Source organism: Tachyglossus aculeatus, chromosome 10 (assembly GCF_015852505.1).
Source record: "Tachyglossus aculeatus isolate mTacAcu1 chromosome 10, mTacAcu1.pri, whole genome shotgun sequence".
In the NCBI taxonomy this organism is placed as follows: Eukaryota; Metazoa; Chordata; class Mammalia; order Monotremata; family Tachyglossidae; genus Tachyglossus; species Tachyglossus aculeatus.
The window spans coordinates 7,622,746-7,634,168 of NC_052075.1; the positions used below are offsets into that span (position 1 = coordinate 7,622,746).

An 11,423-nucleotide genomic window follows, 5' to 3' on the forward strand; every position below is an offset into this window, starting at 1 on the left:
GAGCGCTTTCTGTGTGCAGAACACTGTACTAAGCACTTAGAGTACACTAGAACAATAAATGGACACATTCTCTGCCCATAATGAGCTTACAGTCTAGAAGGGGAAACAGACATTAATATAAATAAATGAAATTATAGATATGTTTATAAATGCCATGGGGTTGGGTTGGGGGGATAGATTCGTTCAATTGTATTGATTGAGCACTTACTGTATGCACAACGCTCTACTAAGCACTTGGGAGAGTAAAAGAGAACAAAAAACAGACACATTCCCTGGCCACAGTGAGTTTACAGTCTATGGAGCTCACAGTGTAGAGGTTAAAGGAAGCAAGTTAGGGCAACGTAGGAAGGAGTGGGAGAAGAGAAAAGGAGGGCTTATGTCAGGAAGACTTCTTGGAGGAGATGGGCCTTCAATCCTTCTATACAAAACAACCCCCTTTTAGGGCCAGTTTAGACCAGGTGCTTCTGGCACAATGGTTCTGGCACAGTGGTCCCCGCTCAACTTCTCAATACAATATTGGCCCAGTGGACTCCTGGACCAATAAGTCCCAACAGGAGATTTGAACAACGGCTTGTCTTGTCTTATGCTGTTGAGTCATCTCTGACCCATAACAACACAACAGACACATCTCTCCTGGAACGCCCCACCTCCATCTGCAAGCATCTCCAGAGAGTTTTCTTGGTAAAAATCTGGAAGTGGTTTACCATTGCCCCCTTCCACGCAGTAAACTTGAGTCTCTGCCCTCAACTCTCTCCCATGCTGCTGCTGCCCAGCACGGGGGAGTTTTGACTTGTAGCAGATTGCCTTCCACTCACTAGCCACTGCCCAAGCTAGGAATGGAATGGGTAGGCCTCTGGTTGACTCTCCCTCCCATAGTCGGGACTGGTAGAGTACCAGAAACTCTCCAGGTACGACTCCGAGAGGGGTGGACAGCTACACAAATAGAAAAAACAAAAGTGTGAGCCATAAATGAAAGTGGATCCCACTTTCAATCCCTCAGGAACACAGAGGCACTGAGGCACTGATCAGGGCTCTACTGATAGCTAGCAGAATTGGGCAGGCAGCAGTGTTTTCCATCAATCAGTCAATGGTATTGATTAAAGGATCACTGTGTGCAGATCAGTGCCGTAAGTGCTGTGGGAGAGTACATTTTAGCCTGGGCAGGTCTTCACAGCTGGCTTAGTGGGTAGAGCAGTGGGATGGGAGTCAGAAGGACCTAGGTTCTAACCTTGGCTTCATCATGTATCTGCTATGTGATCTTGGGTAAGTCACTTAACTTCTCTGTGTCTCAGTCACCTCTTCTGTAAAATGGAGATTAAGGGTATAAGCTCCATGTGCGTGGCTCAGTGGAAAGAGCACAGGCTTTGAAGTCCGAGGTCGTGGTTTCAAATCCTGGCTCCGCCAACCGTCAGCTGTATGACTTTGGGCAAGTCACTTCACTTCTCTGGGCCTCAGTTCCCTCATCTGTAAAATGGTGATGAAGACTGTGAGCCCCCCCCATGGGGCAATCTGATCACCTTGTAACCTCCCCAGCACTTAGAACAGTGCTTGGCACATAGTAAGCACTTAATAAATGCCATCATTATTATTATTATTATTATGTGGGACAGGGACTGTGTCCAACCTGATCAACTCTACCCCACTGCTTAGAAAAGTGCTTTGGCACAGAGTATGCACTTAAGAAGTACCATAATTATTATGATTATAATCCCTCAATCAATCACCTTTATTGAGTACTTACTGTATGCAGAGCATGGTACTTCTTACGGTACATGGTGCTTCAGAGAGTACAGTGCAATAAAATTGGTAGACACATCCCTTCCTTCAAGGTGTTTACAGTCCATTGTGGGAGACATTAAAATAAACTACAGTCACGGGAATTGTACATAAATGATTTGGGGTTGGAGACAGGGTGAATATTGTTAAGATATCCATATCACTCGTTTAGCAGAAGAAAGGGTGTATAGCAGAAATGAAGGCTTAGGGAAGGGGTTGTGATTTTAGTAGGACTTTGAAGATAGGGAGCTTGTCGGGTATGGAGAGGAATGGAGTTCCAGACTAGAGGGAAGATGTGGGCAAGGATTCGGGCTTGTTATAAACAAAATCGAGGTAAGGCTTTGATGCGCATATATTTGTTTTCTTTTGATGTGCATATTTGTTTTGATATGTATATATCTACAATTCTATTCATTTATATTGATGCCTGTTTACTTGTTTTGATTTCTGTCTCCCTCCTTCTAGACTGTAAGCCCAGTGTGGGTAGGGATTGTCTTTCTTTATTGCTGAATTGTACTTTCCCAGTGCTTAGTACAGTGCTCTGCACACAGAAAGTACTCAAAAAATACAATTGAATAAATGAATGAATGAATGAATGAATGAATGAATGAATTCCTAAGACATTAATCCCTTGTAAGGAGAGTAGGTTGATATTAAAAGAGCAAAGTGTGCAGGCTGGGTTGTAGTAAGAAATGAGTGAAGCAAGGTGGAAAGGAGAGAGCTGATTAATTGCCTTCAAGCCTGTATAATAATGATGGTATTTGTTAAATGCTTGCTATGTGACAAGCACTGTTCACAGTGATTCAGAGAATCAGCAGAGGCACTTAGTGGCAGGCCCTTGTCATCTACTATGCTGTAACCAATGTGTTTCATGGCTCTGTAAATAGATTTTCGTTCAATTTGGGCTGAACTTCCTGTTCCTATATCGGTGAGAGTACCGGCTTGCACTGGTTCAGACCTCCATTCTTCTTATTAGGTCTTTGAAAGTCTCTTTAATAATAATAATAATGATGGTATTTGTTAAGTGCTTACTATGTGCAAAGCACTGTTCTAAGCACTGGAGGGGGGGTTACAAGGTGATCAGGTTGTCCCCGGGGGGGTTCACAGCTTTAATCCCCATTTTCCAGATGAGGTAACTGAGGCACAGAGAAGTTAAGTGACTTGCCCAAAGTCACGCAGCTGACAGTTGGTGGAGCTGGGATTTGAACCCATGACGTCTGACTCCAAAGCCCGGGCTTTTGCCACTAAGCCAAGACGCTTCTCTTTGGATACCATCTATTCATATTGATACTTCACCCTCTTGGACAACGAAGGAAGTCGAACGTCTCTGTCGAGCCCCTTCCCCTGCCCAGGATTCTTCTCAGCCAACCAGATCTGGTGAAGCCTAGTGAAAAGAGCAGGGGACTGGGAATCGGGATACCTGTGTTCTAGTTTCAGCTCACTACTTACCAGCCCTGGTGAGTCACTTAACTTCTCTATGCCTCCGTTTCTGCATCTGTAAAATAGGGTTAAAACAATTGTCCGCTCTCCCTCTTAGCCTGAGAACCCCATGTAAGTCAGGGATTGTGTCCAATCGGAATATCTTGTATGTATCCCTGTGCTTAGCACAACGCTTGGCTTAGAATAAGGACCACTATTATTACAATGATCTCCTACTACACTCACCTCCTACTACAGTCCAGCATGCACACTTTGCTCTTCTAGCACTAGGACACTCACTTTACCCCGATCGCATCTATCTCTCTGCCAACCCTTTTCCCATGTCCTATTGTAGTCCAAAACTCCTACCCTTTCCATATACACTACCCCAGCACTTAGTACTCTGACTGACACAGTAAGCATTTAGCAAATACCATTTAAAACACTTAGTATGAGGTACTCTGCATATAGTAACTACCTCTGCCAATTGTCAGCTGTGGGGCTTTGGGCAAGTCACTTCTCTGTGTCTCAGTTACCTCATCTGTAAAATGGGGATTAAGACTGTGAGCCCCCTGTGGGACAACCTGATCATCATCTATCCTCCTCAATGCTTAGAGCAGTGCTTTGCACATAGTAAGTGCTTAATAAATACCATCATTATTAATAAATACCTTTGATTGTTTGATTATACCCAGGTGTCCAGGAAGGGGGCTGTAGGTAGGGTATCTCATGGGCCCTGGAATAGCTTATTCATGGTCCCTGTCCCATGTGGGGCTCACAGTCTCAATCCCCATTTTGCAAATGAATTAACTGAGGCACAGAGCAGTGAAGTGACTTGCCCAAGATCACACAGCAGAGAAGTGGCAGAGCTGGGATTAGAACCCATTACCTTCTGACTCCCAAGTGTGTGCCCTATCCACTGAGCCATGCTGCTTCTCTAGTTGTTATTTAAAATATTGACTAAGCATTTTATATGGGCCAGCACTGAGATAAGCACTGGGAAAGATAGACTTATCCCAGGAAATTGTAATTGGAACAAGTGAGGTTTTCAACATTCTCAGGATGAGGAATAACAAAATACACTATGCTGCTTGTCATTCGCCCCTCTCAGGGTCACACCTGGAGAGTTTCCAGTACTCTGCCAGCCTCGACTTTGGGAAGGAGAGTCAAGCAGAGGTATATCCATTCCGTTCCTAGCTTGGGCAGTGGCTGGCGAATGGAAGGCAATCTACTATGTCAAAACTCCCCAGTGCTGGGCAGCAGCAGCATGGGAGAGAGTCGAGGGAGGAGACTCAAGTTGACTGAGCAGAAAGAGGCAATGGTAAACTACTTCCTTATTTTTACCGAGAAAACTCTCTGGACCCACTAACCAGAGATATTTTTGCAGATGGAGTTGGGGCATTCTGGGAGAGATGTGTCCGTGGTGTCACCGTGGGTCGATGTGACGATGTGTCACCATAAGACAAGACCCCCTGTTTATCCCCTCCTCCACTGCAGATCATACAGCTGCCTTCTAGCTGACCTGAATAGTTCAGTTATATCTAACTTCATCACCCGTCCCGGGGTCTCTCTAGAGAACGCACCTTAACGACTTCTTGGCAAACCTCACACAGGCTCACCGCTGGGAGAAAGACAATCGGGTCACCAAGTGAAAGAAAGAAAATTACTCATCTGGCAACACGGTGTCACACCAAATAGCCCAGATAGCAAATGCCTTCAAAATCCATCATCGATCTAAACATTGCTCAGTTTGATTTCTAATCAATAAAGTCATCTAATTTATCGAGATAACTCCCTGGGCTTACAGTACAGACTCCAAAAGGAATTTCAGCAATGCATTTTCCTTAAATAACAACATTAAGTGAAAACACATTTCGCCCATTAACATCTGCGTTCAATATAGCTAATAACTCTTTGGGTACCAATTTTCTTTGTTTTATAGCCCTTTGCTGATAAATTGTGGAAGCAGACATATTGTCTTTAAAGATTCATTAAAACAGTGTAGGATTCACTGATGCTGAGAAGCAAGGCCCCCATTTCCCCTATCTGTAATGTATTTTAATGTCCATCTTCCCTTGTAAGTTTCTTATGAGCAGAGATCATACCCACCAACTTTATTATACTGTACTTTCCCGAACACTTAGTAAAGTGCTTTGCACCCTTTAAGTGCTTAGTAAGTACCACTGATTGAATGACTGAATGTAATTAATCTTCGGTTGAAAACCTACAAGTATTACTAGATGTCTTGTTTCATTGGAAGAGCAGACAGGGCAAGAATCCCCTGCTGGGACAACCAAAAGTTTGTAAACTGCTGCTTACTTGGAGTTCATCAGGGTTCAGAGAGATGAGATGTGGTAAAGTGTGATTGTTGCTGAAGAGGAAGATGAGAGTCATCATATCTCTCTGGAATTGCTATACCATAGGTTCATCTTCATGAGATTCAGGTTTTGTTTTTTTTTTAGTTCTACCTGAGATGTGCTGTCTTTCCATCAGTGGAGTTTCACATTTCTTGTAATGTAGTACAAACACAAGCCCCTTTTGCGGAGCTTCTGGGCCCTTGAGGAATTTTTTTTTCTTTCCCCAGGGTTGCTCACCTGTATTCAGGATGAGCAAATCTGGACGGCTCTTCCCAAACTTACATAGAATCTACTTTTGCCTGCTTTCAAATGCTTGATCTCTTTTCAAAGACTTTAAATGTAAATTTAATTTTAAATATATGAATAAATAGAATTCCGTATGCTAGTGATTACTCTTCAAGGTCAAGTCTTTCCGATGAAACACTTTACCAATTTTAATGAAATTTGGTCAGGCTTGTTTCCTTTTCTCTTTTACTTCACAAGGATCAAGTTAAGCAACTTTTCAGGGTCCCCATTGATGCTGCTTTGTTCCTCATATCTATCTAGCTGGTCAAATATGCTTTCACATATGGTGCTTTGTTACTATTGTATTGCACTTTCCTGTTCATCAGAACAAAATGCTCTATCAGAATGCCATTGAATTGACCAATACAACTAGGTCACTGTATAAGTTAAGCCACAAAAGTTGAAGCTTTCAGTTGATTAGTACCTATTTGAGAAGCATGCACATTTCCCTCAGAAATAGCTATGGGAATTAGACATCACAATAGACCATACACATGATCTTATAAAAAGGAAATAATTTAATCTGCTTCATGAGACACCAAACTTCTTTAAGGATTGTGAAATTTTCAAAAGTGCAATTAGATATGGCAAAATGGAAGAGTAGTGACAATCAAACCTAATCTCACTTTCCCTCTTTCTCACACACAGCATTAGCCTAGGCTTAGCCAAAGTACTGCCAGGTCCTTTACATACTTCCACAAATTGTTTTTGGCCTCCTTTCAGAATTGGCTGGTGGGATATATCCTCTTTTTTAAATACCTCAAATTAGAATTTCAATTGTAGGGGAACATTAACTTGAAAGAGTAAAAGATTTAAAATATAATCAAGAACCATAATCATTACAGAGCATACGTTGTGGTTGTGGTTAGGGTGCTAGGTGAGTTTGGGGGAGGATTGAGCTTTTATTTTTAGCTCTACTGGATGGAAGAATGGAAATAAAAGCAGTTCTTTCATGCCAAAAGCGTTTTCCAAAGGCTCAGAAAACTTGGTATTCAGGACCTTTTCATCACCTTAGGATTTCTTTATTTGACTGATGCATGCTTTTTTCTATTTTTCTATTTTAAATGTGTAAGCATTTTGTGGCACCTGATGACATCTTATAATATATTAAGGTTGTAAGTATACTTCTAAAATCCTGGGAATTACCAGAGACCATTGGCTCAATGGAGATTGGTCAAAACACCCTGTGTTAGAGTTTTGAATAAATCTCCCCACTATTTTATCCTCCCAAATCCACGAATTTGACTCATTCTATCTTATGAATAGATATGATACATGCAGTGAAATAAAAGAAAGTAACATCGACAAATAAATTTTTTTCTGACTATAATCCAAGGAGATGACTACGAAAATTGTTGCAGAGCTAGTGAGCCTCACAGTAATACTTGAGATGGAGTTCTCATCCTGACTACCCGAAACGACTTCCCTTAAGCAGGGCAGCAGGATTTACAAGAAAGGTATTGGTGTCAGATACAATTAAGAAGCTGTCTGGTCTCTTTTTACCCCTGAGACCCCAACGCCTCCAACTTGTATATCTAATCTGCCAATCGACCTCAAGTCAAGCAACTGTTTAAATATGGAAAACAGAAGCAATTCCTGTCTTCCCCCTCCAGACTGTAAACTCATTATGGGCAGGGAACATTACTGCTAATTCTGTTGTGTTGTACTCCCCCAAGAACTTGGTATACTGCTCTGTATATAGAATGTGCTCAATAAATACCACTGATTTGACACTTACCCTTTGAAAAGCAAAACTAAAAGTCTCTATGGGACTAGACTGTAAGCTCATTGTGGGCAAGGAATGTGTCTGTTTATTGTAATATTGTACTCTCCCAAGAACTTAGTACTGTGCTCGGCACACAGTAATCACTCAATAAATACGATTGGATGACTATGAGATGGCTTTGTCTCGGATTCCCAACAGCTATGTAATAAATTTCAAATGTAGGTTCCACAGTCATGGTGCCCATTTTGTGCTTCTCTCCTGGGTTAATGTGTGGTCATTCTCAGAGCTTGGTCTAAGCTAATGGTGCAAAAAAGTAATGCCACTTGCTCAGCCATTAGGATTTGCTAAAACTCTGAAACTTCCCACCGAAAAACCATGCAAGGATGGGGTTAAAACTCTTCTCCAACTATCCAGCAGCCTCTGCTTCATGCTAACAGGGAATGGCAGGTTAGCAGGTGCTCCTTCCTGGAGAGTTAATTGGTCCCTTTGGCATCAAGTACCTAATTCCTGAGAGGCTGCCTATATAAACCAGCTGTCCTAATGCAGGGAGAAGTTGGAATTTGGTGTGTTGGGAAGGCAACTGTTGTTTTAAAGTCACTAGCTCCGGCTCTTTCATTTGGCTATGTCAGTGGATGTCTTTTTGCTTGTGACTGGGTATGTTTTTAATGAAAATAAAAATATTGATAGCTTATAATCTTGCTTTCCCTTTCTCTTGCTGAAATTCACAGATCTTCCAAATGGAATTTTTAGACTACTGGATTGTGGTTTCCCACTGTTTTTCCTTAAAAAAGTGAGACTACTACCTGATTAGTATAGCTAAAGATACTTTTTTTAAAATCTTATGATTAAGTACATCTCTTATTGCTCTTCTTGACAGAATACAATAGAAAGGTGGAGGATTCATAGCTTCTGACCAAACTGGTTTAGAGACTGTGTTTGTCTTGGGCTCATGTTACCTTACTAATGTAAATTGTCTCTTTCTTTGTTTCTCTTCCTCCCAATAGGGCTATGGATTCTCTTGTATCTCTTGTTACCCTGGGATCTTAATGCTACCTGCCAAGCTTATTGCTCTGAAAAAGGAGAACCTGGGTTCTCAAAGAAAAAATGGGAAACCGAGTGAGTGTTCATGACTTACACAGTCCAGGTATTTAAATTTATGATCATTAAATGAGTTTATTTGTTTTCACTAGTGATCTAGCTTATGTAATACAATTCCAAACATAGAAAATGTAAGTGCTTGGTTTCTAAGACAATTCTGGGCTCCCCAACTGGTAATTTCAAAAAGTGCTATTGGTTTAAAACTAAACATAATCATGATGTCATAGGTTATCCTTGGCAAAAATGTAGTTGTGGATATCCACTGAGTCTTGCTTGAGAAAATCCTGACAATTAACATGAACAATCTGTCTCTCTTTTTTAACCACTCAAATATCATTGACTAAGTAACCCATTAAAAAGCAAAATGAAAACTATTATTTGCCCTTAACACCAACCCAAATTGGGGGGGTGGGGGAGGGAGAACCCCCCCCCCCCTTAGCCTTCATCCTCTCCTTCTCCCCAAATTGCAAGAAATTTGCATCTCTATAACTTGTTCAAGCTACCAAGGGAGTGTTCACAAATGTGATCTTGCCACTTTAAATAAAACAATGTTTAGCCAAACTTTAAGGCAGGAGATAAGGTCACTTTTTTTGCTCTGCATTAAATACTGTACATAGGATTTCTTAACCTCATTAATATAGGGTCTGAGGTTCTGCTTTGTTACACCATGAAGGAGGGGTGATGAGAAATATTGAAGAACTTGATACTTGGAAAGGTTCTGACTGAATATCACATTTGTGGGCTCATCTTTCTTAAAGAACTTTGGGTCTGAATTATGTATTCTCTTGAATTAGAGCCTATCCCTGTTTTAAAGAGCAGCTGAATTTTTAACTGAATTTTAAAAGCAGAATACACATGAGGAGAGTGTCTTTTTTTTTTTCAGAAAGGAACATATAAGTGATTGGTGAAAGGACTAAACTAGTATTTCCTGATCAGCCAAGACTAAAAAAAACCCTGACATGTGAGAATACATCATTTTATCTGATGAGGACTCAATCAGAAGCACAGAGCTGCTTCTATGTTTCGATTAAAGAAAAGTTTTCTGGTGACCCATTTCTATACAGGTATAGGTTCCTGATAGCAACTGGTACCCTGTCTTTCCCCAAATATGTCAACTAAAGAGTTTCCATATGTTCAGCTACCTATTTAGTTGCTAGTGTTTGGTATCCAGCCTTGAGGCAATAGGGTACATATTTTAGGAAAATTGGGGAAAAGGAAGGAAAATCCTGGCAGCATTAGCTTCCACCTTCCCGGCCCCCAAAGCTCTGTAGATAGTTCAGAGAGGCAGACCCTAATCTAAACCTACAAGCCTGAGTCAGTTTGAGATGAACAAAACTCGGTGTTTGTTCCACAGTGTTTTAAAATTGGAGTTGACAGGATTGAGGCAGAGCACTTAATCTTCTGAGCTTCCTGGGTCAACTAGGTGAGCTTACTATGTTGACACTACGCCCTCCCCACTATCAGTTGTAGAAGGTCTCAAATCAAGCAGAAATCCTCTACGTTGAAATAAATCCCCAACATTCAGGGAACTTCTTTTTGATTACTTGATAAGGATTTTCACACTTCATCAAAACATTTGCCCCCTTCCTGACTGCCATTTTCAAATGAATTATTTCCAATAGCTTCTTCCCCACTGCTTTCAAACCTGCTCATGTCTCCCCATCCTAAAATACCCTTCCTTGACCCCATGATTCCCTCCAGTTATCACTCCATCTCCCTTCTACCATCCTTCTCGAAACTCCATGAGTGAGTTGACTACACGCACTACTTCTGCTTCCTCACCCAGTTCTCTCCTGGACCCCAGGCAATCTGGCTTCCTTCCCCCTTCATTCTGTAGAAACTGCTGTCTCTAAGGTGACCGATAATCTCTTTCTTGCCAAATACGATGACCCAGTCCTAATTCTCCTTGACCTCTCAACTGCCTTCAACCCTGTGGGCCACCCGCTTCTCCTGAAAACATTGTCTAACCTTGGCATTGCTGATTCTATCCTTTCCTAACTTTCCTCCTATCTCTCAGGCCCACTCATCTCAGTCCTTTTCGCAGACTTTCCCACTGTCTATCACCCTCCACTGTGGGCGTTCCTCAGGGCTCAACCCTGCCTTTCTATTCTCCTTCTACACCCATTCCCTCAGAGATCACATTTGATCCCTTGGCTTTAATGACCATCTCCATGTAGATGATTCCTCAATCTACATCTCCAGCCCTGACCTCCCTCCTTCTCAGCAATCTCACATTTCCCCAGCCTTCAGGACATCTTTACCTGGATGTGCCACCTACATCTCAAACTTACCATCTCCAAAGCAGAGCTCTACATCTTTTTACCCAAACCATCTCCTCCCCCTGACTTTTCCATGACTGCATGAAATGATCATTCTCTCTGTCTCACAGTCCCATAACCTTGGTATTATCCTCAACTTATCTCTCTCTCTCTCTCAACCTACATTTCAGTCCATCACCAAATCCTTTTCATTCACAACATCGCTCAAATCCTGTCTTTCCTCTCTAGCCAAACAGCTGCTACACTGATCCAAGGACTTATTCGCCACCTTGACTTCTACATCAGCTAGCTGACCTCCCTGCCTGTGGTCTCTCCCCACTACAACCTATCTTCCCTGCAGCTCAGGTAATTTTTAAAAAAAAACCAGTCCAGGTTTCTCCCCCTGATCAAGAACATCCAGTGACTACTCATCCAACTTTGCATTGGTTTTAAAGCACTCAATCTCTTTGCCCCCTCTTCTCTTACCTTACTGATTTCCTATTA

The 11,423-nt window shown here is 41.8% G+C and overlaps 1 non-coding gene across 1 annotated transcript; it reads right to left on the minus strand.

Moving 5' to 3' along the window:
* Positions 1–788: 788 nt before the first annotated feature.
* On the minus strand, positions 789–926 carry LOC119933959. Its single transcript, XR_005452824.1, has one exon. It is a non-coding gene; the product is annotated as a small nucleolar RNA SNORA7 (small nucleolar RNA).
* Positions 927–11,423: the final 10,497 nt, after the last annotated feature.